The sequence below is a fragment of the Oryctolagus cuniculus genome, chromosome 5 (assembly GCF_051225735.1).
Source record: "Oryctolagus cuniculus isolate XC-2025 breed Fujian yellow rabbit chromosome 5, ASM5122573v1, whole genome shotgun sequence".
Lineage (NCBI taxonomy): Eukaryota > Metazoa > Chordata > Mammalia > Lagomorpha > Leporidae > Oryctolagus > Oryctolagus cuniculus.
This window is the reverse complement of record NC_142871.1, coordinates 7,101,923-7,129,866: the sequence shown is the minus strand read 5'-3', so window position 1 is coordinate 7,129,866 and position 27,944 is coordinate 7,101,923. Positions and strand designations below refer to the sequence as shown.

Genomic DNA, 27,944 nt, shown 5'->3' with positions numbered 1-27,944 from the left:
TATTGTTTCCAACTCTAGATCCTTAAAAATAATAAATATTTATTTATTTGGAAGGCAGAGTTAGAGAGAGAGGGAGAGACAGAGAAAGAGAGATCTTCCATCTGCTGGTTCATTCCCCAGATGGCCACCGTGACCAGGGCTGGGCCAGGTTGAAGCCAGGAGCCTGGAACTCTATCCAGGTCTCCCACATGGGTGGCAGGGGTCCACACACTTAGGGCTTCTTCTGCTGCTTTCCCAGGCACATTAGCAGGGAGCTGGATCTGAAGTAGGGTATCCAGGACTCTGGTGCTCAAATGGGATGCTGGCATTGCAGGTGCTGGCTTAACCCACAGTGCTACATGCCAGCCCCTCTAAATCTACATCCTAAACATTATTCAGAACATACACAGCAAGAGCGGGGCTCGATAGGGCAGGACCAGCTGAAATCTGTGTGCAACCTCTCATTAACAGGCCTGGGCCCACTCATCTACCAGTGGCCCTGTCAGTCAAGGCTAAGGTCTTTGGCCAGTTGCTGCAATGTGTATGAAATCCATGAATGTTTAAAAACAGAGCCAAGAGAGCAGAGATGATGGGAAGGGCCACCAGTGCAGTTCCGTCAGTTCAATCCTGATGCCAGCATGAACCACCTATGTTTAAAAGTACAACAGGAGATGGACCTGTATTTAGAGGACATACTAATGTTTGTCAAGTTTTTTTTAAGATTTGTTTATTTATTTGAGAAGCAGAATTACAGACAGAGAGAGGGAGAGACAGAGAAAGAGGTCTTCCATCCACTGGTTCACTCCCCAAGTGGCTGCAACAGCCAGAGCTGTGCTGATCTGAAGCCAGGAGCCGGGATCTTCCTCTGGGTCTCTCACATGGGTGTAGGGGCCCAAGCATTTGGGCCATCTTCCACTGCTTTCCCAGAGCATAAGCAGAGAGCTGGATTGGAAGAGGAGCAGCCAGAGCACAGACCAGCACCCATTTAAGATGCTGGCTCCGTAAGTGGAGGCTTAACCTACTATGCCACATCGCCTGCCCATTTGTCAACATTTTGCCAGTCAATGCAAATAGGAAAAGTTTTCAGGTTTGGGTTGTGTACTGATACGTGCATTCTCAAAATACCATTTAGAAGAGCTTATTAGGCATCTAAGTAAGAAAGTTTGCTGATGTTCCAAATCTTTCAATCCTGGAATAGAATTCTTTTCACTTTTCTTCTTCAATACGAAGCAGACCATGCCACAGAAATGCTTTTAGCATTACTGGAAAAAATATGTTTTAATTTTCATCCTTTTGGATCATTTCTTCTTTTAAGAAACAAAGAGCTAGCATGCAAGGAGCATAATCAAATTGAGCAATAGAGGCCTTGGTATTTCCATGCTGCTAGGAAATTTGATCTGTTATGTGATTTGCTGGAATGGAACCAATTCGACAAGCATCTCTTTTTTATCTCTTATTTACTTGGCTTCTATTGCTCGTTGATGCCCAGGAAGGGTAGAATTGCTGCTTCCTCCATTCCTCTGATTGCACATGAGCTGGGGTCATTCAGTGAAGACAAAACACCCTTGCCTCTCCAGGATGAGGTCTGAGATCCTCCATGTGCCCCTTTGGTCTTGTTCAAGGTCAGTGGCCAAAGTTGTTTTGCATTATTATGATTATGATTATTATTGTTATTATAGTTTACCAGTGGGGCAAAAATACACCTTCAAAATGTGGAAAGGTATTGAGAGACTTGAAGTCAATAGGATGTGGAGAAGCTCTGATCTGTCAGGGAGGACTTGCTGAACATTTATCACTTGTGCCCATTATCCCAGTACAGAAATGATCAATAGTCCTGGGGCAAGGGGCTGTGTCCGTCAGAGTTTAATGAAGCCCCAGGGAGAGAACAGACACTTCAGCTCCTGCTCACAGGGGCCAAGGACAGCCTGCAGACGGTCCTGCCGTTGTCTGCAGGGCCAGTCCTGTGAGCTTTAATTGCCTGTTTGGATTATCACATTATCAAACAGTGCCGCCCTGCACTGTCGAGTGAATCCGTGGGATCCCTCCTCCGATGCAGAATACATTCTCTGGATGGAGAAGGCTTCTGTTTGCCTTTTAAATTCACTACATGAACAGTATTTGCATTTCAAGCTTAGGTTCAGGTGTCTGTTGTAGATCAAAAGCATAATTCTTTGTACTAAACTTAAGCATTCAAGCTTAGTCTAGAACACATTTCATGGAGTGTCAGAATATCCTAGAGCCAAAAACGCAGCCATAGAACCAACTATGAACTTGGAAAATCATTGAGAGTATGCAAATCTATCCAGTACATTGCCTCCTGGGAATAAAGCAATCAATTCAGAAATTAAATTTTCTACTTTCCTCCTTATGCAGGGCCTTGGCCACATATATGAATTTCTTCAGGGATTCTTAAAACCATATTAGCCATCTGTGAGTTTGCAAGTTGCTAAACACATGACCTATGATTGTTATGTTATTTGTTATAAAGCAATATCTTCAGAAAGCATTGCTGGATTTGCCAAGTGTGCTGAAATCAGGGCTAACCTGAGAAAAGATGAACAAGTACACCAAGGCAACTCATCTCAAAACTGGAGGAAAAAAAGAGATCAAGCTGACTCATACCAGTGAGTTTGCAAGACAGACCCCCCACGCACTCATGGTGTTCCCCATGCACCCCCTGTCTGCCTTTGGGATCTGGGAGCACCTACACCCACTCAGAACTGGGAGCTCTCAATCCACTGCTGTCATGATGTACCAGATACACAGCACAGGAAAACACAAAGTCCCAAGAAAAGACTGAGGGGTTTACGGGGTTGATTGCTTCTGTGTTAGCAACAGGAGTGATAGCAAATAAAAGAAATGCATGTCTGAGTGTACCCAATGGCTGACAAGTGTTTGGGACCATTTTTTTAAAAAAAATTTTACTTATTTATATTTATTTGAATGACAGAGAGAATGAGTGAGAGAGACAGAGAGACAAAGAGATATCTCCCAACTGTTGGTTCATTTCTCAATGTACACAAAAGCCAAGTCTGGGCTAGACCAAAGCCAAGAGCTGGGAACTCATCTGAGTCTCCTATGTGGGTGACAAGGACCCTTACACTCAAGCCATCACCTGCTGCCTCCCAGGGTGCCCACTAGAGGACGTTGGAATCAGGAGTGAATTGGGACCCACCCCTAAGCACTCTGACGGGCAGGCCTCCCCAGTGGGGTCTCAGCTCCCGTGCCAGACACCTGCCCAGGATTCTTTTCTGTAAGCTGCCTACGTAGGGCAGGTTTGGACTGGTCCAGAGACATCGTTAATAGTTCTATATCAGAGTTGAAGAAAAGGGAGACTTCTGTGTTCTTTTTCTCTTCTGACATAATATCTTTCAAGGGGTCTTGCCTAGAGAGAATGAATTAAACGACTGAGATGCCAGATCCAAATAGTGGTCAAGTCCATTTCCCAAAAGTGGCCCCTGCGGTATTCCTCATGGTGATGTCTTCTTCCTCAGGGCGTCAGGCTGACGCCCCACCCAGGGGCGGGGACAAAGTGCTCTGTCCTTGAGTCCAGGCAGGATTCTCAGGCTCACCTGACAGGATACGGAGAAGGGGTGGAGGGGCTTCTGGGGCGCAGGTCAGCCATGAACTCGCAACATGTTCCCTGGAGAGGCTGCCTCTGGGCTCCCAGCCACCAGCTGTGAGGGGGCCACAGGGAGGGCCATGCAGACGTCCCAGCCCCTGACGAGGCCCTGGGGCACGGCCCACACCCACTGTGAAGAAGCCTCGGATTGTACCACCTGGTGCACCTTTCTGGAAGGGAGCCCAGGGACTAGGGCAGAGGTGAGCCATCTGCTGCTTTGTGCCTCCATCCCAGGGACTGGGGCAGAGGTGAGCCATCTGCTGCTTCGTGCCTCCATCCCAGGGACTGGGGCAGAGGTGAGCCGTCTGTTGCGTTGTGCCTCCATCCCTAACCCACAGCACCCACCAGCATGCGTGTTATTTGTGTGTGCTCCACACAGCTGTGGGATGTCTCATTCTTCACTATCCATCTCTTAGGGCGACACACACACACACACACACACACACACAGACTCACACGGGGTTGGGGAAAGAGGGGGCGAGGGAGAGAGAGAGAGAATGAGAATTCAAAGGCCCAGACGCCAGGCCCTAAAGAGACAGTGTTTTGTTATGATAAGGAATTACCCTCTCAGACATTTATAATTTAAGGTATGTTTATTTATTTAGTACCTTAATGGCCTAGCATGCTATTTGCTTTATACAGTGTCTCTCTCTCTCCCTGCTCCCCAGCACTATAGCTGATATATGTACAAATTCACATTGCCAAAATGTGTGATAGCCCCAAAGAGAGAGAGAGAGGGAGAGAGAGGAAGAGAGAGAGAGAGGGAGAGAGAGAGAGGGAGAGAGAGAGACTGATAGAGGTGGTAAGCCAGAGACTGAGAGATGGATTCATTCTAGAAACATCCACGTCACCTAACCCAGCCTCTTCTGGTACCCTTTGAACTTTGCAGCACGGCTAACATGACATTTCTGTGCAGCTCACGTCTGACAGGCCCGAAGCTGGTGAAGCCCTGACCCAGCTCCCTGATAATGTGCCTGGGAAGATGGTCCCAGAACCTGGGTTTCTGGGAGACCTGGGTGCAGTTCTGGGAGCCTGGTTTCAGCCTGGCCCAGCCCAGGTGGTTGATGCCATTTGGGGTGCAAGGCAGTGGATGGAAGATTCTCTCTCTCTCTCTCAAACTCTGCCTTTCAAATAAATGCTTTAAAGAAAAATGTCTCCTAAGTACACGAGGAAGTACTAACACACACACCCCACCTTCCCGGCCACCCCGCTTCTCACAACATGCTCACTCATATCGGCTGCAGGAGTTTGTGTTTCTCCTGTACCAAGAATTCATTACTCCATATCTCCACTATATCCCACTTTCCTTCATGCCCCTCGTACTCTGCACTTCTGTTAAGTTTTTATATGCACCAGTGCTTTATCCAATAGATTACCTTTAAGACAACGATGGATTAAGACAACTGCATCGCAGGGAAATCCTAGGCTTATCTTTAAGAAGAGAGGTTTAGGTATAATGAAGACATCCGCATTGAAGATTTATCACCGTAGGCAGACAGATACCTACTGTCTGTGTTTGGCATGTACTAATTAAGTTCCAATTAGCAGGGTCAAAACAAGTAAATCAAAGGAACTTTATCCCATTTGATGTCTCTCTTTCTCTCTCTCCACTAATTACCTGTGCTCCTTTTGGTCCCGGCAAACGCCCAGCACCACTGTGATTTGAACTCCTTAAAATCGCTTCTCCGTTTGGCCTCGCGGTCTCCCAGGTGGCTGTGAACCTGCAGCCTCCTCAGGAAGAAGTCCCTGGGGTTGGGGTGGGGGAGGCGGCGTCCGCATCTCACCAGGGAGGTAGGTCGGGAAGTTCTGTCGGGAGGTACGGTTTGAGAGATAGCATTCCCACTTGGCTGTATCCCACTGTCCACACTCTGGGTGGCTGTCGGGGTGTCAGAGCCTTCCACGGCAGGTGAGCAGGGTCTCGCATGGAGAACGCCTACAAGGCGGGGCAGCTTGCCCAGGTTCTAATGGAAAACTACACAGCATTCCCTATGTTGCTAAAGTGCGCTTCTCAATTAAATGTGGCAGTTTCTCGTCAAGCGAGATTCCCTCTGTCTCCACATATGGCTTCTTGCGTAAGTCACACATCTGTCCCAAGGGCCCTGAGGTGCAACCCACAACGGAAACCAAAGGTAACCTTTCCCTCCTTTCTATCAAACCCGCACGACCGTCACCTGTGTTGCACTTGGGACTCTGTCACCATCTGCTTGTACGTTTGGATGTTGCTTAAGAAAAGAATTCACAGCATCTGCAACTTTTCCCGACCGTTGTTCTCGCCTCTCGTCTTCGGATCCCACCTAGCACCCACTTGTTCTCGTGGAGCGATCCGTCTGACTGGTACGGTTCCGGCGTGTGGTGCTTTAATGCATGTAAATGTCTACCCAAACACACGGCACGCGGCGGGGACAGGGGAGGCTCATCAGGAAGTGCTGCCTTTGTTCTACAGGCACATCTCACGACGGGGTTATTTTTATCAGAGGAAGAGAGGGCAGTGACAGACAGGACCAATGCATCAATGTCAGAAGAAAATGCAAGTCAAGCCGTAGAAACAGGAACCAGCTTCAGAAGGTCCCTGGGATGTTATAATTTCGTGTCCCTTTGAGTAAAAGGAATACGATATAATCACCGAATTATCCATCATCAATGAAAGTCTATCTAATAGAATACACTATCAAATCTATACAAGAAAATCTTTCCCCCTTACATTCAGATAGAGGGGTTTATGTTGTTCTCAGTGGTTTTTGAGTTTTGCACCCTGTTAACCCATAGTCCAGGTTAGGACTACTGATACTTACATAGAGTTGTTGCAAGTATTTTAAAATAGAGTTAACATCAATATAAAAAATAAAATAATACTCTATGTAGATATAAAGTAGTAAAACAGGGGCTGGTGTTGTGGCACAGTGGGTTAAACCCTGGCCTGCGACACCGGCATCCCAAATGAGCACCGGTTTAGGTCCTGGCTGCTCCATTTCTGATCCAGCTCCCTGCTAATGCACCTGGGAAGGCAGCAGAAGATGGACCAAGTGTGTGGGTTGCCGACACTCGTATGGGAGACCCAGATGGAGTTCCTGGCTCCTGGCTTCTGCCTGGCCGGGTGCAGCCCCGACCATTGTGGCCATTCAGGTGGCTTAACCTGCTACACCCCAACACCTCGCCCACGATTTGCTCTCAGTACTGCGTGGTTTCATCACAGTTTTATACAGCGCATGGAAATTCCTGAACAGCGTGAAACTCAAGCATTAAATGTGATAACTTCACACATCTTGCTTCATGAGAAATCGCTGCTGGTTTATTACCGTGAGCAGTATCTCAGCTTCTCCGGAAGCTTTGGTAGTTCAGATGCAAATCTACAGGGCTACACAAGGCAGCACACTCCGGGCCCTGGCTCCTGCGTGGGTACTGTGTGTGCTCCTTCAGCGAACGCCACCCCCATCGTGCTGCCCTCTCCAGCCAACCCCCCAGCACCCCCACGGCAAATCACTACCGGTTGATTTCATCCAAATTCATACCACACGTCCCACACGCCCTTCTTCCGAGCCTTACAGGAAGAATTGGGCCACACCTGCCCTGGTCACCTTGTGCCATGGGACAGAGGCGCTCACTGTTAGCCACCCCATAAACACTTGCTCCCTGAGCTCAGTCTGCTGTATCTGGGGTGCGCTATGTTCCTTTAAAGATCTTCTTTCATTTCCAGAGAGCACGCACTTAAGCATACGATTGGGAAGACGGGAGACAATGAGTGAATATTCTTCGGGGTGGCTGTGAAGACCGCTAGGAGGAGAATCCACTTAAAACCTGCAGCCAACTTTCAGAGGGGCCTCCCAGGAGCACTTTGGGGCCACGCTGCCCAGCCCACCCTAGCGTTGCACTTCACCTTCATGATCCAGTCATCTCAAATGTCACTCAGATAACTGAACAAGGTGGTTTTCCTAAACAAGTGTGAGCCGAAACCAAGATGAAGTCACTGAATGTTAGCAAATTTCTGCGTGCAAACAGTTGTCATGGATCAACCTAATGGCATTGCTTTCCCTTTGCATCTGGCCAAGTCCTACCTGAAAATGAGCAGCCTGAGCAGCTGATCCCGCACCTGTGTGGCTACTGTTAAACCACAAGCCCTGGGAGTCCCTCAGAAACCAGGGCTCTGGAGAGAGGGGGAGCAAGGGCTGCCTCCTGCAGGAGGAGGAGTCGGTGGCAAAGGAAACTCTGGTTGGAACATAGGAGCTGGCCCTTCAGTGTCGGGAAGGAAAATGGACCAGAGGACAGGCCGTGCTCCTGGCTTGGAAACTTTCTCACGGCTAAGTTATAGGAATGGGACTTCATATCTTTCCTCTTCTGATGTGGACTGGGATGCATCAAGCCCACGCAGAGGGGGAGTGTCCCAGGTGTGCACTCTGTGCAGGTAGAGTAGACGGGGTTCCCTGAGTGAGGGGGGCAGGGGCCTCCTGTCTGCCACAGAAAAAGCACCCTGAAGCCAGGAGCCAGGAACTTCATCCAAGTCTCCTGCATGCATGCAGAAACCCAAACACTTGGGCCATCTTCCACTGCTTTCCCAGGAGCATTTGCAGGGAGCTGGATCGGAAGTGGAGCAGATGGGTTTTGAACCGGTAAGTGGAGGCTTAACCCTCTAGGACACAGTGCCTGTCCCAAGATACTCTTTCTTGTAGAACCTTCTGGTGGCTCCTAGAACACAGGCCCAGGTCTCTGGAAGACGTTGGCATTGACCGAGACTGCTCCAGTTCACAAAGCAAACTTGTTAGATAAGATAGAGACCTCCAGACCCTGGACAGGCAGGGCCTGCACTATGCCCCTCATACGCAGGAAGCAGTTACAGAAGAGATGATTCTACGTCCATCAACTACCCTTAGGATTAAGGGGATGGAGTCTCTGAGGGGGGAATGAAGTAGGCAGGCATACAGGTTAAATTGATTAGGTTTGTGAGCTGGAAGACCACGCCTTCACCAAGCCCCTGAGTGACCTCCTGGCCACACCTTAGTGCCCACCAGCCAATCAGGTTAATTAACCACTCCCCTTTGAAAATGGAATAAAAGCCTGGGACAGGGTGTGTCTGGCCCTTTTTTCCTTCGTTTCTCTGGCCTCTAGCCAGTAGGGGGCTGGCTGCAGTCCTGCTCCTCCAGGGCACATGGCCTTGGGCCACCCGCCCCATGCTTCCTGGCCTGGATGCTGCTCCACGGGGCTGGTTCCTGGTGCTCAGTATGAACCCAGATCTACCTCTCTCTTATAGATAAAGCTCTCACTCTCCTTTGCATCTTTTGCATGAATAAAAGCTTAAAACGTACCATGCTGCCTCGTTCATTTATGCCGGCATTCAGAATTCTCTGAATATTAGGCAGGAACCCACACGGGCTTATTAATATTGGGGATTTATTAATAAGCATATGGTGATATCGTATGGCACCCCAAGTTCCAATATATGGCACCCCAGATGGGACATTTGGGGAACTTTAAGGGGCCACATTTTGTATCATATTATAGGGGTCCAAATTCTGATATCACTACCTTTTTATTTAATTTTTCCAATCCACCAAACACCTGCTTTAGGTTAGTGAGGAGACATAACTGTATTCTAAGACACATGACATTTCAATAACTGGATTCCTAACAAGCCACCAGTTTGAGGGCTGGGGATGCATACTCTTTGCTACTTGATAGCCATTAAAAATAAACTGCTTTCCCTCCCAACTTGACGTGAAGCATGAATTAAAAATGGGAAGCCTGGTGGAGAACACTCCCATTTTTCAGAAGGCTGTCATGCAAATTTTGGCCATGTCATAGACATGCTTCATCTCCATTTATCCTGAATGATGAACTCCCACACAAAGGGAAAGGAAAGTTACTGTGTTGCAAGTATACTGAAGTGTATTTTTTTTTTCAGAAATACAATCTCTTTATGAGGTCACTTGAAGAAAAAGAATAATTGCATTATGCACTAGCCATGCTCCATTAGTTAGAGTGAATCAATTTTCAATGAAGACAGAGGGGCTGGTGTTGTGGCACAGTGAGTTAAGCTGCTGCCTGCGATACATTGATTCAAATCCCACCTGCTCTGTTTCCAATCCAGTTCCCTGCTAATGTGCCTGGGAAAACAGTGAAAGATGGCTGAAGTGCTTGGACCCCCTGCTATCCACAGGAGAGACCAGGATGGAATTCTGAGCTCCTGGCTGCGCTTTGGCCCAGCCCCAGCCATTGTGACCATTTGGGAAGTGAACCAGCTGATGGGAGATTCATTTTTCTTTCTGTCTGTCTCACATAGTAACTGCCTTCAAATAAATATATAAATCTTTAAAAAAGGTTTTAAAAATAAAGAGAGTTCCTCTTTGCTGGCTTTCTGGCTATGGTTGCCACCTCTCAGCCACGGGAGCGGGCTTGTCATTTGTCCATCGCTGGAGAGCCAGCCACAGATGCACACCTGTCACACCAACACCAGCTGGGGAGTGCACTTGGGAGGGAATACAAGCACCCTGCAGCGGGAACTGGACACAGTCATACTTTTATGTTACCAATCACAGGTGTCACTATTGTTTGCACAGACTGCTCACAGGGCTCACTTGTATCCCAGGACACCTGCGTCTGCTGTTCCCAGTGCTTCACGTCTCCATTCCCAGATGTCTACCAGGCTGCCCATCCCAGGACCTCTGGGTCTACGTCAAAGGTCACCTGCCCTGGATGCCTTTCCTGGCCACCGCACAGAAGGTGAGGTGCCTCACTTCTGCACCACCATGTGCCCTGGCACGCACCACCTGCTCCTGTGTTTCCCATAGAGCATGCTACCGCATGCACATTTTCTTTGTTCATCTTTGTGAATCTGCCATCCATTTTCACTATCAAAAGGCCAAGTTCCCTGTGGGCAGAGGCATTGCATTGTTTGCAGCTCCATCTCCAGTGTTTGCAAGCATGTCTGTAGGATGAGTTTTGAATAAACATGGAACAAATGAAATTTTCATATATTGTATTTGTATAAAAGCATAATAAAAGAGCTGCATAGAGGGAAAATTGAAAATGCTAATGTTGGCCAGGAGAAAAGGAATTCTCCAGGGAGTCAAAAGCGATGGAATAGAGAGCTTTTTCAGAAAATGCTAGCCACGTAAGTTCTGAGGAGGACTGAGCTGCTTTGCCATAAAATGCAATCTGCCAGTCCCTCTTCTGCAGGGGACAGCCCTGGCTTTAGGTTCCTATTTCAGGGGCTGGTGCTGTGGTGCAGCGGGTTAAAGCCCTGGCCTGAAGCGCTGGCATCCCACATGGGTGATGGTTCTAGTCCTGGCTGCTCCTCTTCCGATCCAGCTCTCTGCTATGGCCTGGGAAAGCAGTGAAAGATGGCCCAGGTCCTTGGGCCCCTGCCCCATGTGGGAGACCCAGAAGAAGCTCCTGGCTCCTGGCTTCAGATTGGCGCAGTTCCCACCATTGCGGCCATCTGGGGAGTGAACCATTGGATGGAAGACCTCTCTCTCTGTCTCTACCTCTCTCTGTAATTCTGTCTTTAAAAAAAAAAAAAAAAAAAGCCATTGGCTTCCACCAAGGGTATTATGGAGGTTAGATTTTGTAGATGCAGGGTTGGGTGATGGTGGGGTTGTTGTTGGTGTTTTATTTGCTGATTTGCCTTCAAATACAGTGGTCACCTGGGCAGAGGAGGATGGTGCCTTGCAGTGGTGGGGGATGCAGCTGCCCCAGGCCCTGGGAGTGAAATCCTAGCTCTGCACCGAGCGGTTGGCTTTGGCTAAGTCCCTCCCCACGAAGCTTTGGTTTCCTCCTCTGTGGATGGGGATGTGGTGTGTGGGTTCGTGATGGTCTCTGAAATCCCAGCTTCGAGCATTTTTCAGGTTGTTAGGAGGGGTCACGGTGTATGTGTTACGCACTGCACAATGCCCACAGCAGGGACTGCTCGGGCTCATTCACACAGCTGCAGGGAAGCAGATGAACACTCACGCCTGGTGAGACAGACTCAGGACACCAGCAGCCTCCCAGTGACTCAGGTCAGCCTACGTCCCCAAGCTCAGGTCAGGAAGGTTTGTCTCCCAATGAGTCAGAAGTATTCTACCTTATCCTTTTGTTGGATGAATGTATTTAAAAGCTTATGATTTTAGGGGTGGGTGTTTGCCCTAGCAGTTAAGCTGCTGGGTAAGATGCTTCTGTCCCACACTGGAGTTCTTGGGTTCGAGTCCTGACTCTGGGTTCTTGTCGCTCATATGAACAACTTGGATTGAGTTCCCGGCTCCCAGCTTTGGCCTAGGCATAGCCCTTGGCTGTTGTGGCTATCTGGGGAGTGAAATAGCAGATGCAAACTCTCGCTGTCTGTCTCTGCTTCTCATATTAATTAACGAAAAAATAACAAAAACCTACACTTTCCATGGAAATTATTTCATTTATGATTGTAAATAATATTACTCTATCACATTTTGCTTGAGTTAAAATTCTTTCTCCCTTCATTCTTTCTTCATCCCTCTGAGCTCCCATGGGCCCTCCCCTGGTGAGGGGTAGGTGTGGAAGAGGAAGAGTGGCCCCCCGAAGAGGCTGGAGATTGTCACTCCCCGTCTTCGTGGAGGAACGACACAGGACCCTGTGCTGTTCTTTTGTCTGCTCGGCCCTCCCCGGGTTTGCTGCTGGTTCTTCCCGGGTTGGCTACCGTCCCTTCCACCTCCGTGGAAGGGCGGTTCCCCCTGCCACATTCCCCACTTCCGTGGGGGAGCGGCACACTGCCGGCCGGCTCTCTCGGGGGCTGCACAGGTGTTCCCTTAGATGTTCCCCTTAGATGTTCCTGGTGCATGTTGTCTCTCTCCTCCTTTATAGTCCTCTTCCGCCAATCCCAACTCTGCTACCCACACGCCGAGTACGCTGCTCTCCTCCAATCAGGAGCAGGTCCTGCTGTTTATTGGTTGAACTGGAGGCAGCTGTGTAGAAGCTGTTTCTCCCTTCTCAGCGCCACATTGTGGGAGAGCAGATGCATAGAATAAGTCTTAATTCCAGTAACTTAGTCTAGTCCGGGTTGCTCCCAGTTGCTCCCCACAGGAGATTGTACATGGAGGAGTAGCTTGGAATTGCTCGAGCCTGGGGAAGGCTGGCTTTGGGCTAGACAGCCCCCAGCAAATTCCTACAGTGCCCTCTGCCCTAAGCTGACCCCTCAAATAAATTCTTGTTGAAGTACCCTAGTGCCGGCAGTAGCTGCACCATTGTAGCTACTCTGTGGGACCCTCTTCCACCCTGATCTCAAGCCTAAACCCAAGCCCTGGTAAGTCACTCTCTGGAAGAGGAGGAGTCGCCCTCACACAAGGGGCAACCCTAAGTGCCCAGCTTGGGAAAGCATGCAGGAATCCCAACTGACATGCACTTTTCAGAGAAAAGGAGAGAGAGGTAAGATAGATATGGCTCCTACCCACAGTTTGAATTTCTCGGGCAGAGACAATCACAGTACAAGAAATAGAGGATCTCGCCATCTGGGGAGAGAGGTGTGGAAGCAGCATTTAAGTCACGCGTGTTTGATTTGCTGCAACTGTCAACAGAGTGTAAAGTGGTACGTTTGGGTTTTCTAAATGGCCAGGCGACTGCCTGAACAGCGTATCTATTTGAGTAATCGTCACTTTATTTATTGTTATGACAACTTCTTGGGGCTGGTAGCCTTTAAAATATAGTCTAACACGAAAACCAGGTAGGAAGACAAAAAGCTTAGAGCGAACAGCAAATTCTGGTCACTGCATAAAACAGAGGCATCCGCAGCGCCTTACAGATGCCACGACCTCGTTCGTAAATCGGCAGACAGATCTCCCAGACACTGAGAAAAATATGCTGGAATTTTAAAATAAATAGGCTAATTCAAGACAAAACTAAACGATGATAGAAATGGTGAAAATTTGTCTAAGCTTATTGAAAACAGCAATAAATGACTTCAAAACCCATAAACTCAAAAAGGATTTAGTAAAATTATACTGCTTTAAAAAATAGCAATTCCCTTTATTTTGTAAATTGTGAGAACGTTTAAATGGAGAATTCAATATTTCAGTATTAACTTTATGTTTCTAAGTCTGGTATCTGGCTGTTTCCTATGTTGGAAGCCTTTCTAGGCTGGCTCTATGTGGACAGTTCCGACAGCCGAGGCTGACATGAGGGAACGGCTTCTGTGTCTGCCAAGCAAAACCAACATGTGGGGATCTTCAAAGGGACAGATTTTCCACTGCTTGCCTTGTGTTCTCATGACTGTTTCATAACTGGACATGGCCATGTGGATGACGCGAGACAGCATCCAACGTCCTCCGGCCCCACTGATCGGCTCTGCTATTCCTTTAGGGCTCCTCATTCTACTGTGAACACTCAACCGGGCTCCAAGTTAGAACCTTCTCCTCATCTTAACTCTACCACCTTGCTCCCAACCCTGCCCATTCCACACCAGCCACAGGTCTTCTGGACTCTGGCTCTACATTAACATTGTGCGCTCTAGGTTACAGTGGTGATTTGGACCCTCTTGTGGTGATGGGTAAACCCAACAATAACAACAACAAAATGTGCAGGAGACTTTTGCTTCTCACCATTCCTGACATCAACACCTGCTCTGCAACACTCTGATAGGGACAGCTCCAGGCGTGACCACTCCTGGTCTAATCAGCCTGGCTGGGGCTCTGCCCACTGCATCTCCTCAAAGTGTTGCCCTCATATCCTGCTTCCTGCCTCACAGGCCGGTGTCCAGGGACTGGCATTGAGGAGATGGAACAGCCTGGATTCGCCCCAGCTGAGCGGCCAAGTAGCTGTCTACACTGATGCAGCCCATGAGCCTCCCTACCTCCGTTTCTGTATCTTGAAAATGGAGAATAAACAATAACACACAATTTTTGGATGAATTCTCCAGAGGTGGCAAGAAGACAATGGGTGGAAACACAAAAACATTAACAGTTCATTAAGTCCAGGTTGTGGAATCAGAGGTAAGTGTGGTCAGAACATTTAAACTCTTACGCTTTTCACAAACATTATATTACAGCAATACTCATGGAAAATAAGAGAGAGTTGGAAAAAACAGGGAAGGGGGCTTATTTATGTAACATTTCCATCAAATAATGTTAAGCATTATTTCCCTCGGTCTTTCCTACTAAATGCTATTGGGTGCACTATTTCTTATGTGCATGTACAGGTCAATGGAATACAAACTACTTAAGGAATTCTCTAGAGTTTGATGTATGTTTTCTTAATTTATTCTTACTTAATTCATTAGTTTAAGTGGCTTGAGTATTTCACAACTATAATATTGCTCATTTAGCTGGGAATAAATCTTTGATGTTATATGCTGATAATCACTAAAATAGAACAACATGATTTTAGTTTGCTATACATACCTTTAGCCCAGCAATAAGTCTCTTTGTTTTAAAGAAATTGGGTTTGTCATTAAAAAAAATGCAACATGACATTTTGAATCTCATTGCCAAAAACCAGAGTCTTGTGAAACTGGGGACAGATGTCATTTGAGGATTAAAAACAAAATCAAAAACAACCCACTTTATTATATAAAACGTGAAACTTCCTGCTTACTGCAAGTGCAGACTATCATGAATAATTTACACTCATGAGCACGAGAACGACTGAGCTGCAGGTCCCACACTCAGTCACTTCACCCTTCCACCTTAGGGCATGTTAGAAAGTTGACGATCACAAAGACCAGACGGGGGACCCCACAGACAGCATGGTCCCCAAGCACCTGGGCTCTATTAACTCCTACGTGTGCAACTGTGGCTGGACAGACACACAGCTGTGGCCCTGTGGTGGCATGGACTGGCCGGGTTTCTTTTAGAATGGTCTCTTCTGCAAGGTAAGTGCATGATTCTCAGATATGCTTGTTACGTGGAAGATGTGCAGTCAATATGAATGAATGGCAGTTGGTTCGTTTTCTGGGGCTGGCAATCCCTAAGTGGCTGAAATCTGTTCTGCCACAGTGAGGGGGCCGTGGGGGGAGTTGCTGCCTCCAGGGGTGCTGGAGGGGGATCTGTTCCCGGCCCTTCCCCTGCCTTCTGACAGCACCTGGCAATCCTGGGTGCCCCTGGTCTGTGGAGGCGGCACCCCCAACCCCGCCTCTGGCTGCACAGGACGGCTTCTTCTCACTTCTAAGACACAGACCCGAGTGAGTCCTGGACCACTCTAATCCAGTGTGACCTCATCTTAGCATGGTGACACCTGCGAAGACTCAATCAAGGCTCTATTTCCAGTCACAGTCACAGTCGCAGGTGGTGCGGATTAGGACTTCAACATCCCTTTTGGGGGAGGGGCACAATGCCACCATGGTAGGACATGCAGTAGTTTTTATCTTGTTGTCCCCCCCGGCAGCTCCCTCCTTTCTCCCCCCACACACAACGCTCACAAAGTAATTCAGTTTGCCTCTGAGCAATGCTAATCTTGAATATAACTCAGTGAGCAAGAAAGAAGTGTTAGGGACTCTCTGTCCCCGGTTGCGGATGGGACAAGCTCAGGGGCAGGGTGCGTCTGGCTCTGAAGAGCATGCGAAGCCAAGACAGCACTTGGAGCTGTGCACAGGGCTGAGACTGAGCAGAATGGCCGTCCCTTTCTGAGCGTCAGTGTAAGCTAAGCTTCCCTGTTCAACAGCAAAGGCCTCCCCTAAGTATCGCTTAGTGGGGTGCAGAGGCTGTGGTTTCTCCCACTGAAGCCCAAAGGGCTCACACCACGCTGCAGCCCCCCATGTTGCCATCTTCAAGAACACACATCCTGTGGCGGCATTGCCTCCTTCTGTTCCCGTGCCTGCTGTGACTTAGAGCGTCCAACAGTTCCGTGCTTCCCGTATCAACAAACTGAGCACAGTGCTGTGTGGTGTCAGCCTTTTCAATATTCCGCAGTGTGACTGGCTGGCAACAGTGCCCAGCCCCTGCTTATCATTTCAGTGTTCTGGGTGGGAGAAGAGGGCTGGCCAAGCAATGAACAGGAAGACAGGCAGGAAGGGAGAAGCCAAGAGCAAGCCCAGGCCTGGGGAGGCCACTTTAAGGGATTATGACTTTGGCATCTCACATTTTTTTTTCTTCTTGCAATCACAAACTGAACACAGAGAGACAGAAGGGTAGCAATGACCAAAAGGAGCAAAAATGGCACTGGTCTCCATGCAAGTGTTCCCTTGTCCCTCAGGGTCTTCGGCTCGGTTAGCTGTGTCTCCAAGAAAGAAACATTTTGGCCTCAGCCCGATTTAAGGACTTTAATACAAAAGCACCGTGACTTTACAGTGTAGCCCTCGGCTTTGGAGGTTGCAGTAAAATCTCAAGAACCCTCAAGGACTTCACTCTTGGTCAGCCAGTGCAGCTTACACAGTTCCTTCGGTTAGTGGTGGTGATGTGCTAGGTGAAGCCGACTTCAGCTTGCTGGGTGCCTCTTGAAGACAGAGCAGGCACACTAAGGAATCATCCAACCTGCAGGTTATGTAACAATCAACAGCCCCAAAGTCTGGGCAGCACAGTCTGATTCTGGACACAAGCACGAGACACGAGGAGATGTGGACCGCATGTACATGCCAAGCGTACAGATTCTACTGTAATTCCAGCAGGCTGACAGCAAAGCAGAGCCGTTCAATTAGCCATATGTCCATCTGCAAATGCTATGGTGAGCAACCAAATGCCCAGACACGTGGCAGAGCTTGTAAATAACATTCAGATTCATGAGCCTGAACAAGCTTTGCACTAAACTATGCGACGGAGCGCTAACATTAATCTTAAAGATATCACAGCACTCAATCAGTTTAATATTAAAAATAGTAAAATTAACTAAGGCCATTCCTGGACTAATCTATAAGCAATTTATTTTACAAGGACTCTTGAGTTTCTAGCCTATTCCAGAAGCATGCAAAATCACGATGATTATGAAATATTTTCAAGGAATCTCCTACCCACCAGGTATAAAATTGCAATGCCAGTGTAAAGGATGGAGATCGCCACTGATTAGACATGATTGTGTAAGTGTGGAATAACCAAATGGATGACCCGCACACCGAGCCCAGTCATTCAACTTCACAACGACCCACCCATTGAAAGTACAGTTCTGCAGTGCTGTCTCCTCCCTCGAGTGCTAGGGATACAGGAAGGGATGACGTGGAGACCGTCCCTACCCCGTGGCACTGTCGTCTAAGATGGCGCAGCGGAACACGTGGTGAAGCCTGCGGGAATCGGCTCAGTAAACACATGAGCAGCAGTGCTTTGGCGCCACATGCTGTGCCGACACAGGGGGTGCGCGGGAGGGGACGCCGAGGCGCGGGAGAGGAAACCTTCGGGACAGAGTCGCTGGTGAGCAGCGGTGGGGGCATGAGCCTCATGGAAACCGGGAGAACCTGCAGAAGCGACAGGGGCACAGATGCCCACGCAGAGTGAAGTTTGGGTGACTGGCTGCAGAGAACGGCAGCGACTTGGCAGCGCCAGGTCACGGGGGCCTTGCGTCCACTGTGATTACTCTAGTTTATTCCGAGAAGCAGGTCACAAGTCTGAGCAAGGAGGGACCTTGTCTGACTTAAATTTGAGAGAGAGCATTTCAGCATCAGTTTGGAGATCAGACTGCAAGGAGCAGGAGCAGGGAGGCAGGGAGATCAGTGATCAACCGGGAGGCTTCCGTGAAAATCCAGGCAAGGGCCAGTGGAAACTTGGGCCAGACAGGGAGCAGTGCTGAGATTCCAGACATAAATTTTTTAAAGATTTATTTATTTATTTATTTGAAGGTAGGGTTGGGGGAGGAGAGAGAGGTGAGTGAGGAGAGAGAAAGAGAAAGAGAAAGAGAAAGAGAGAGAGAGAGAGAGAGAGAGAGAGAGAAATCTTCAATATATTGGTTCATTCCTCAAATGGCTTCCTTAGCCAGGTCTGTGCCAGGCTGAAGTCAGCAGGAGCCAGGAACTCCATCTGGGTCACCCATGTGGGTGGCAGGGGCCCAAGCAGTTGACCCATTATCTGCTGCTTCTCAGGTCCGTTAGCAGGAGGCTGGGTTGGAGCAGAGCAACTGGGACTCCTACTGGCCCTGCAGTATGGGATGTGGGTGTCCCAAGAAGCAGTGGAAGATGCTGCACCACCATGCTTACCCAGATCCTGGAATATGTTGAAGGGATTGTGCCCCGGACTTGGCTGATGGGCAGCAGGTGTGGTGTGAGAGAGCAAGAGGAGTCAGGGTGACTCGATGACGCCTTGGCCTGAGTGACTGGGATGTCCATCTATGGAGGCGGCCAAGGCCAAGGCTGCAGAAATTTGGAATGAGATGCCTGCTAGGAACCTACGGGAAAGTCAGGAGGCAGAGTAAGATTTGGAGTTCAAGGGGGAAGTCAGGGCTAAAGTTACAAAGTTTGGAATCCTCAGTATATGGTGAATATTTAATCCAATGGAAAGAAGGGTGCAGAGATGGGGAATACAGGTCAAGAAGTGGAAAGAAGGGGAGAGAATGGATCTGGGATGGAGCCCAACTGGGGTGGGGGTGGGGCATGATCCTTAGCTTGAGTTCTCAGAGCTGAAGAGGAGCCTTTGTCGTAAAGCCTCCTGAGGATGAGCTGAAGAACTTGGCTGCCGGCATGGTGGACAGGCTGTCTAAGGTGACTTTGCCATTATTGTGGTTTTTTTTTTTTTTAATTTTTAAAATATTTTATCTCAGACTTAAATCGATTCCTTTGTAAATGTTCAAGGACAACACTCCTGTGAAGTATTATTACTGCCATTACAGTCCTCATCAGGGTAACTGCAGTTGGTGACAACGGCAGGTTACCCAAGAATGGTCAGGTTTCATTGATCCTATAATGCAGATTTTCCCCCCACAGTTTAACATCCCTGAAATCAGGACCTAACACATAACTGATAGCATCTTGCAATTACAACTGGTGTTGTTTTATCCTTCCTAGAGGCAGACACCAGACAAAGCTGTGTCTACAATCTATGACATCTGAGGTCTGACACAATATAAGATAGTCATGGCTAATTTCTGCTGTCCCTGGGAGGCGGACAGTGCAGCAGCTGGTCTTGTGGGCCCAGTGTCTCAGGGTTGATAAAGAGTCTGTGAAAAGAAGGAGGTGGTGACAGGAGCCACCGTGACAGGCACCACGTTTTGCACAGGCTTTGCCATTGTTCAGCTCTGGGTGCCGTGCACAGTTGTAGGGCACTCATGCTGGTAGGAGGATGTTCACCGTCTGAGACCCGCACAGGGCTGTTCTGGCTTCATTGGCCAGATGTGTCTTTTCCTAGGTTCATACACCCCTGGAGAGCAAAGCCATGACTCAGTTATCTCTCAGTCCCTAGAATTATGCATAGTGCGTAAGTACAGTTGGTACTCAACATTTATTTTACAAACTGACACTTATTCTCCTGCACTGTTTGGATGTAAAGACTTGTGTCCTAGGGTCTCAGAGGAAGTGTCTGGCCGACCCCAGGCTCCCTTCCTCAGCCGTCAGAGAGGAAGGTTACCCACCGGTTACAGTCACATAAGGACTTGTGTCTCAGTTCCCAGTACCAGATCCGGGTGTGGTCTCCATGGAAACACAGAGAGGCTCTCTTACCTCCTTGTGAAGAAACAACAAATGCATGCTTTAGGATAATGACAGGATGCGGCACTTACAGAAAGGATAATCATGTCTGTTATGAAACATGCAATTTAATAACTCTCTCTCGGATAAAAAGCAAAGACAACTGCGATCCTGTAATTTACTCCCGGCGCTGGAGGTGTCCGAGGTCACAGGCAATGAGGCTGAACAGCAAGAATGAATCTTCTTTGTCTCCCTGTCAAGCCATTATATGCTCTCTTGCTGCTTACTGTGCCACTTTTGTCTCTTTCTTCTCATTGTGTTTTCCTACTCATACATCCTACCCTACTGCTCCTCTTACTTCTTCCTTTGCTGCGTGACCTGCACTCCGTATTCCTTTTAAGAATGTGCTCTAGGAATTACAAAGAGCTTTTAGAGATAAAGGCATAAGTATTTTACCATTCCTACAAAAACCTTTTTTTTTTGTGAAGATTGTGCTTCACATGTATTAAAAAACACCTAGGAGAGGAGCTGTAAAAGTAAATTTGGAAATACGTTTGAAATGTAAATAGGGTTTGCGGCAGTCACGTGATGCAGCTTTGGGGCACAACAACGTTTAGCAGGAGCTCTGCCTAAGTCCAGAACTATCCTCTCCTCGCGGTGGCTTGAATTATGCAACCCCTAAGAAATGTCTTGAGTCCTAAGCAGTTGTTACTCAGCATTGGCAGATGATTCCAGAACAATGGGTGCCACCTCTTGGACAAGGCCTCCTCTAAGACTGCAGTGTCTGGTGCGCTCTGGTTGCCCCATGCTGATGTCTCAACCCCCAGATTGAAGTGAACAGAAATGAGAAGGAAGAAACTTAATTCCGTTACGGAGTTTGGGGGGGGGGGTCTCTCTAGTAGGAGGACTTCAGGGTGTTGGGAAGCTACTTCTCGTGATAAGGATGATTATAAAGCGAGAGCAGAGACCACCCATGCATATTCTCTCTCTCTCTTCCGCCCCCTTCCCCTCCTCCCCCTTCCTGGCTCACCACATCCTTCCCTGTGCCTGTACCTGGCTCACCATGTGATCCTTCCTCTGTACCCACTCTTTCATTCCCATCCTCCGCCCTCACCAGAGGCCAAGCCAATAAGACCCATGAGTCTCGGACTGTGAACCTCAGGAGCTGCAAGCCGGGGGAAACCTCTTCCCTTCACAGGTAGCTTGTCTCGGGCCTTTCGTTGTAGTAACAAAACGCTGACGGATACAGTCACTCAGCAGGAGCAGAGTAGTATCTAACAGTATCTTTGCAACAGGAAGTTTAGAATTTCCCTTATATCAGGGCACAGATTTCATAGTGTGGATTTCAGGTAATCGACGAGTCAAGATGGAGAAATCTTCTGAACCAGACCTAACACTGACTGTTTCTAGGACCAGCTAAAATGCCTCAGAGCCATGGCTAGCAAACTCGTCCAAAGCTAACAATGGGTTTTTACTTTGTTTAAGGGTTGGGAGAAATGAAAAGATTATTGTAGTCTCTCCTTACCCTTGGTTTCCCTTTTTGCAGCTTCAATTCCCTTAAGTCAAGTGCAATCTGAAAGTATTAAATGGAAATCTCCAGGAAGAAAGAACTCCTATGTTTTTATTTTATTTTTAAAAATATTTATTTATTCATTTATTATAAAAGCAGAGTTACAGAGAGATGGGAGAGAGCGAGAGAGTGAGAGAGCGAGAGAGAGAGAGAGATCTTCCATCCACTGGTTCACTCCCCAAATGGCCACAACAGCCAGGGTTATGCCAGGTTGAAGCCAGGAGCCAGGGGCTTTTTCCAGGTCTCCCCACATGGGTGAGGGGCTCAAGCACTTGGGCCATCCTCTGTTACTTTCCCAGGTACATTAGTAGGGAACTGAATTGGAAGTGGAGCAGCCAGGACTCGAACCAGTACCCATACGGGATGCTGGCCATGGTTTTAATCCGCTGCACCACAGTGCCAGCCCCAATTCCCAAGTTTTTCATTGTGTGCCATTGTGAGCGGTGTGATGAATCTTGCACCAACCCCCTCTGCGGCCCCTCCCACGTGTGTGACTGACCCCTCTGTCCAGTGTCCATCCTGAATGTACTACCCTCTGTTAGTCATTTAGCAGCTGTCTTTGGTACCAGACGAGCTGTTCAGGCACCACAGTGCTTGTGTTCCAGTGACCCCTAGTTTAACTTAGTCCCAGTCCCACAGCACAGATGGAATGGTGCTCGCAATTCAGACAGTCCAAAGAGGAGCCATAAAGTGCTCCCTCTAAGTGAAAAGGTAAACATTTTCAACTTCAGAAAAAAATCTTACACTGAGGTTGCTAAGATCTGCAGTAAGAACAAATCATCCGCCTGTACAATTATGAAGCCAGAAGACATTTGTCGCTCCCCCTCTTCGTGGAGGAACGACACAGGACCCTGCGCTGTTCTTTTGTCTGCTTGGCCCTCCCCGGGTTTGCTGCTGGTTCTTCCCGGGTTGGCTACCGACCCTTCCACCTCTGTGGAAGGGCGGTTCCCCCTGCCACTTTCCCCACTTCCGCGGGGGAGCGGCACACCGCCGGCCGGCTCTCTCGGGGGCTGCACAGGTGTTCCTTCAGATAGATGTTCCTGGTGCATGTTGTCTCTCTCCTCCTTTATAGTCCTCTTCCACCAATCCCAACTCTGCTACCCACACGCCGAGTACGCTGCTCTCCTCCAATCAGGAGCAGCTCCTGTCAAGTTGGTGAAAGGCAGCTGGGTAGAAGCTGTTGCCTCCTCTCCCAGCGCCATATTGTGGGAGAGCAGATGCATAGAATAAGTCTTAATTCCAGTAACTTAGTCTAGTCTGAGTTGCTCCCCACAGATCCCCCTTTCTTTTTATTTTTGGCGTTGATACGCGCCTGTCTTTGGTGCCCCGCGGCACACACTCTGCTCTGCTTGCTAGAGTTGCCCACAGGTGCTTACAAGCCCTACCAATCAGGCAAACCGAATCCGGGTCCTCTCTTCGCCATGTTGTGAGGAGGTTTTTAGGCGCTGATGCGTGCCTGTGTTCGGTGCCCTGCAGCACATGCTCTGCTCTGCTAGAACTGCCTGCAGGTGCTTACAAGCCCTATCAGGCAAACCGAATCCAAGCCCTTCTCATTGCCGTATTGTGGGGAGACTTATGTTGATAAGGTGCCTGTCTTCGGTGACCTGCAGCCGCCCACAGGTGCTTATCGTCTTACTAATCAGGCAGACCGAATCCAAGCTCTCTCATTGCTGTGGTGTGGGGAGGCCTTATTTTTCTCTATTTCTCTATCTCCGGGCATTCCTATTTCTCCTATTTTACTTCTATCTGCCAGCATTCCTATTTCTCTCATTTTACTTCTAAACTTCCCGCGGTTTCCCGGCTCCCGCCCTGAGGCTGCTCTCGGCTCCGCGCGCTCTGCGGTCTCCGCGCCCTTTGCGTCCGCACCACGGCCTCGCGCTAGCCCTGGGTTCCCTATCTACTTGTGCCCCGCGCGCGCTCTCTGTGCGCGGCGGCTTCCACGAGTCACACAGCACAGCTCACGTTTCCGCCACCAGTATTCAGTCCAAGTTCCCCAGGCTAACCTGGCGAATTCAACCCAGCTCACGTCTGCGCCCTTCGGCTTGGCTTCCCGTCTTTTGCTCCCCGGGCTAATCTGACGGATTCCAACCTGGTGGCCCAGGTCTCTGCCTCTGGTTTAGCTTTTCGCCTTTTGCTCCCCGGGCTGACTTGAAGAATTCCAACATAGCTTACGTTTCCGCCTCGGCCTGCCCTCGTGGCTTCATCCTCCCTAACATTTTTCTCTACCCGGTATGTTTCCTAACTTTTCTTCCAACAATATTCCCCTCTCATTTCTCCTGGCCTCTCCCCACAGTCCGTGGTGTTCCTTCTAGGTTTCACTTTTGCTTTCAACCTGCAGTCTGTATCTGAGTCTAAGTTTCTTCTTGCTTTCACTTTAAATCCTAACTTCTTTCCCACAGTCCGTATCCGAGTCTATGCCTAGGCTTTCAATAGGTTCTTCCGGCACCTTTTCCGTCCAGCTTTTCCCTAGGCTCTTTGCTAGTCTCTCTCTCCGGTATTTTCCCACTTCTTCCCGTTTCTTCCCTCCTAGGTTTCCTATCCGAGTCACGGCACCATTATGTCGCTCCCCCTCTTCAGGGAGGAACGACACAGGACCCTGCGTTGTTCTTTCGTCTGCTCGGCCCTCCCCGGGTTTGCTGCTGGTTCTTCCCGGGTTGGCTACCTCCGTGGAAGGGCGGTTCCCCCTAGCCACTTTCCCCACTTCCGCAGGGGAGCGGCACACCGCCGGCCGGCTCTCTTGGGGGCTGCACAGGTGTTCCCTCAGATGTTCCTGGTGCATGTTGTCTCTCTCCTCCTTTATAGTCCTCTTCCACCAATCCCAACTCTGCTGCCCACACGCCGAGTACGCTGCTCTCCTCCAATCAGGAGCAGGTCCTACAGTTTATTGGTTGAACTGGAGGCAGCTGTGTAGAAGCTGTTTCTCCCTTCTCAGCGCCATATTGTGGGAGAGCAGATGCATAGAATAAGTCTTAATTCCAGTAACTTAGTCTAGTCCGAGTTGCTCCCCACAGACATTCCTGCTGGTTTTGCAGACACCTCGCACCGCACACATTGCAGCCCCACTGTGTGATAAATGCTGGGTTAAGATGCAAAAGGCACGGTGTGATAGGGATCGGGCTCTTCATGGTTTCTGTCATCCGCTGAGGTCTTACACTGCATCTCTACGGATAAGGGGGAACAGCTGTGCGATTTCATAACGAGTGAAAATTACATGAAATTCAGACTTCAGTGTCCATAAATACAGTTGGATTGGGACCCGGCCACACTCACACATTTACGGATCATCCTGGGCTGTGATGGCTGAGCAGCTGAGTCTGACACTGTACAGACCTCAAAACTCTGGACACTTCCCAGCTTCCTCTCTCTAGGGCAAGCTTGCCAACACCTGCCTTAGAGGAGCCGGCTGGGGACTTGTGCCAGGCAGGGCTCCCCGAGGGGGTTGGCTGTGAGCTCTGCAGGACAGGAGAACACACAAGCAGGGACGGGCACTCCAGGAAGAACGCTGACTGTGTCAGGCTACAGGGATGTGGAAGCAAAGCTCGTGGTGGAGTAATTAGCATGCTAAGTAGTTTTGCCTGACATGATGTTAAGGTAACTTGCAGTCCTTTAGCCTGTTCAACCAGCCTGCACAAAACCACCCAGCTCACCATCATGGCTAAGGTCCCTTAATGATATTTGTATTCGCTTTGCCTCCCATTCTCTCTTTTGCATCAATTCTCGTGAGTCTGCACGTCACAGAGTGCCCCACGTTCCTTTCCGTAAATGGATTTTCACGTGGACAGAAAGGTATCAACAGATCAGAGCAACTCTGAACAAGTCAGCCTTGAAGGAGGGGTGAGGTGAGTGGGTCAGGTCTCTTCAGATCTGCAAAAGTAGGACTGAGTTAGAAGAGACAAAAACAGGGAAATCTGTCTTGGAGAAGGTGTTGGTGAGGAGGATTGGGTAGCCACCCGCAAAACCAGTGGACGCTACGACACCTTGAATGGTATCCTGCGTAGTCACGAAGAACTGGCTCTGATGAGCTAGAACTGAGTGTCAGGCTCTTCCCGGGACAGACTGCTGGCTGGCTCGGGCTGGGCTCTCTCCTCTGTGACACCGTAGCCGGCACAGCATTGCTGTGACATCCCAGTGAGGCAAAGTCAACAGGAGGGCTCCTAAGCCGTCTGATGGCAACTTCTACGGACTCCAAAGAACACACTGAGAAAAAGTGCGTTAAAATTTGAACATGATGTTTAGGGTCCTAAGGTTGAAATAAAAAAAAAATTCTCAACAGCATGCGTTATGCTCAGTGCATTTAAGTGGAGGAAGTGAAATGCTATTAATGAACTGTGGGCTTTCCCAACACTGGGGCCCTTGACTTGAATCACATTAACTGTTTCTAAAAGCACACGAAATCTTTTCTTCTGTGGCAGACTATTTCACAGAGGTGAAAGCAGCCACTAGGGGGACCTAGTACCTCAATGGTGGTGAAGAGAATTGGGCAGAACATCTGTAAGGAAGAGCTACCAGGAGTCTTGGATATTCATGTCCATGGTCAAGGACGTTGGTTTAAAGACTCTCAGGGTAAGTTATCTTTCCATAAACTTGTTTTAAATGGAAAAAAGTAGAAAAGCTCTATTTCTAATGGGAGCGCTTTTTGGTTTGCAATATTTCTTTAAAACAAGCGTGAAAAAATGGAAGTATTTATTTAGGCCTAAAACGCAACTTTGATTTTATGATGGATGACGATACCAAGTCATCTATTTATTAGTGGCCCAGAGGCCCATAAGAAAGTTAAGAAATACAAATTAGCAGACTGGTTAAGGTCCCATGCTTTGGAGACCAACCCAGGTTCTAGTCTGGCTTTACTGCTACTCCTGTGTGAGAGCTGGACGATGCCTTGATTTTTCTGAGGCTCGGTTTTTCAACTAAAAATGGGACAACTATAATGATGATATTAAAAAGAGTGCTGAAAACATGAAATTGGAAAATTATGGCACAGCCCTTAACACAATACAAGTAAGAGCACTGAATGTGGGCCACATGCCGATCACGGTATTTGTGATGGTTTGTATGGGGCATCCCTTAAGAACGTGCCAGTTCTAGTCCTGTTTGCTCTTCTGAACTAGCTCCCTGCTAATGTCCCACAGAAAGCAGTGGTCCATGTAGTGGAGGATTGGTCCCCAGGGAGGTGGTACTTAGAAGGTGGTGGGACACATAAGGAGTGGAGTCTGGTGGGAGGCCCGTGGGTCTTGCTGCTGGTACTGCCTTGGAAGAGTTTTGGAAAGCTCTCCAGTGTTCCCTTGGTCATTCTCACAAGAATTCTGCCATAGAAGCCTGAGCCAGGCCACACCCAAGCTCTCTCTGACGCCCATCTGGTGATGTAGTCTCTTGCTTCTTCATGTTGTCTCTTGTCATGACATGCCTTTTGCTGCCTTGGGCTCTGCCAGCAAGTAGGACATATGGGGTGAGCAGCCAGAGGGCCACTTGCAAGAGCCTGCACAATGCCATTCAGACGTTCAGCCTTCCAAGCTGCGATCTAAATAAACCTCTTTTTTGTTTCTGAGTAGCCTGTGTTGGGTATCTTACTACAGTGAGGAAAAGATGACTAACAGAGCCCTCATTTAGGGGGGAAAATAAATTTCACTTTGGTGCCTGCTTTTATTGATTGCAGTTTATAGCCTTTGTCTATATTCCTGCATAACTAGTGTCTTTTTACTTTTTACTTGTTGAACTGTTTGTGTAGAGGAGCACTAAGTCTTTGACTCTAACGTAAATTAAAAGTAAGTTATCACAACAACTTTAAAAGAAAGAGCAGGAGGGAGGTAAGGAAGGAAGAATGAAAGTATACTTATATTCTTAGAATTATATCCATTAGGAGGATCCCAAGATGGCTAAATAGAGAAAAGACATACTGCTTTTGACCAGGGAAAAAATAGCATAAGAAGAGTGGAGGAAGTGCATTCTCGGTGGAGAGTCGGAGAGAAGAGTGCAGTGGAAATTCTACAGAAGGAAGAGGGATGCATTGGAACAGTGTAGAAGGTGCAGACGTGCAGTGACAAGCAGGAACACCACACAGGACTCTTGCAGGGGCGGGGGTAGGGGGGCGCTGGAAGACAAGCCAGCATCTGAGACCACAGTGAAAGCAGACTGTGGCAGCCCACGCCACCTGTGATATTGCCTGATGGACAGCCCTGTGGACACACTGACTCTGAGTCTACCCTGGAGCCCTAACAAGGGGCAGGTACCCACAAAATCCAGCAAGAGAAAGCACACTTCTTTCTCTCAATCCCCTGACAAAGAAACCCTGTAACTGTCAGGGAGACGCG

General features: G+C 48.7%; 1 protein-coding gene and 1 long non-coding RNA gene across 10 annotated transcripts in view; one reads left to right on the top strand and one right to left on the bottom strand.

Annotated features, from left to right (window-relative positions):
• PRKN (parkin RBR E3 ubiquitin protein ligase) overlaps positions 1-27,944 on the bottom strand; it is a 1,393,119-nt gene that overhangs the window by 292,512 nt on the left and 1,072,663 nt on the right. The gene's annotated exons all lie outside the window — the stretch shown is intronic.
• LOC149126392 (uncharacterized) lies at positions 15,155-19,963 on the top strand. The gene is made up of 2 exons (XR_016233560.1): positions 15,155-15,401; positions 16,721-19,963. It is a non-coding gene; the product is annotated as an uncharacterized LOC149126392 (long non-coding RNA).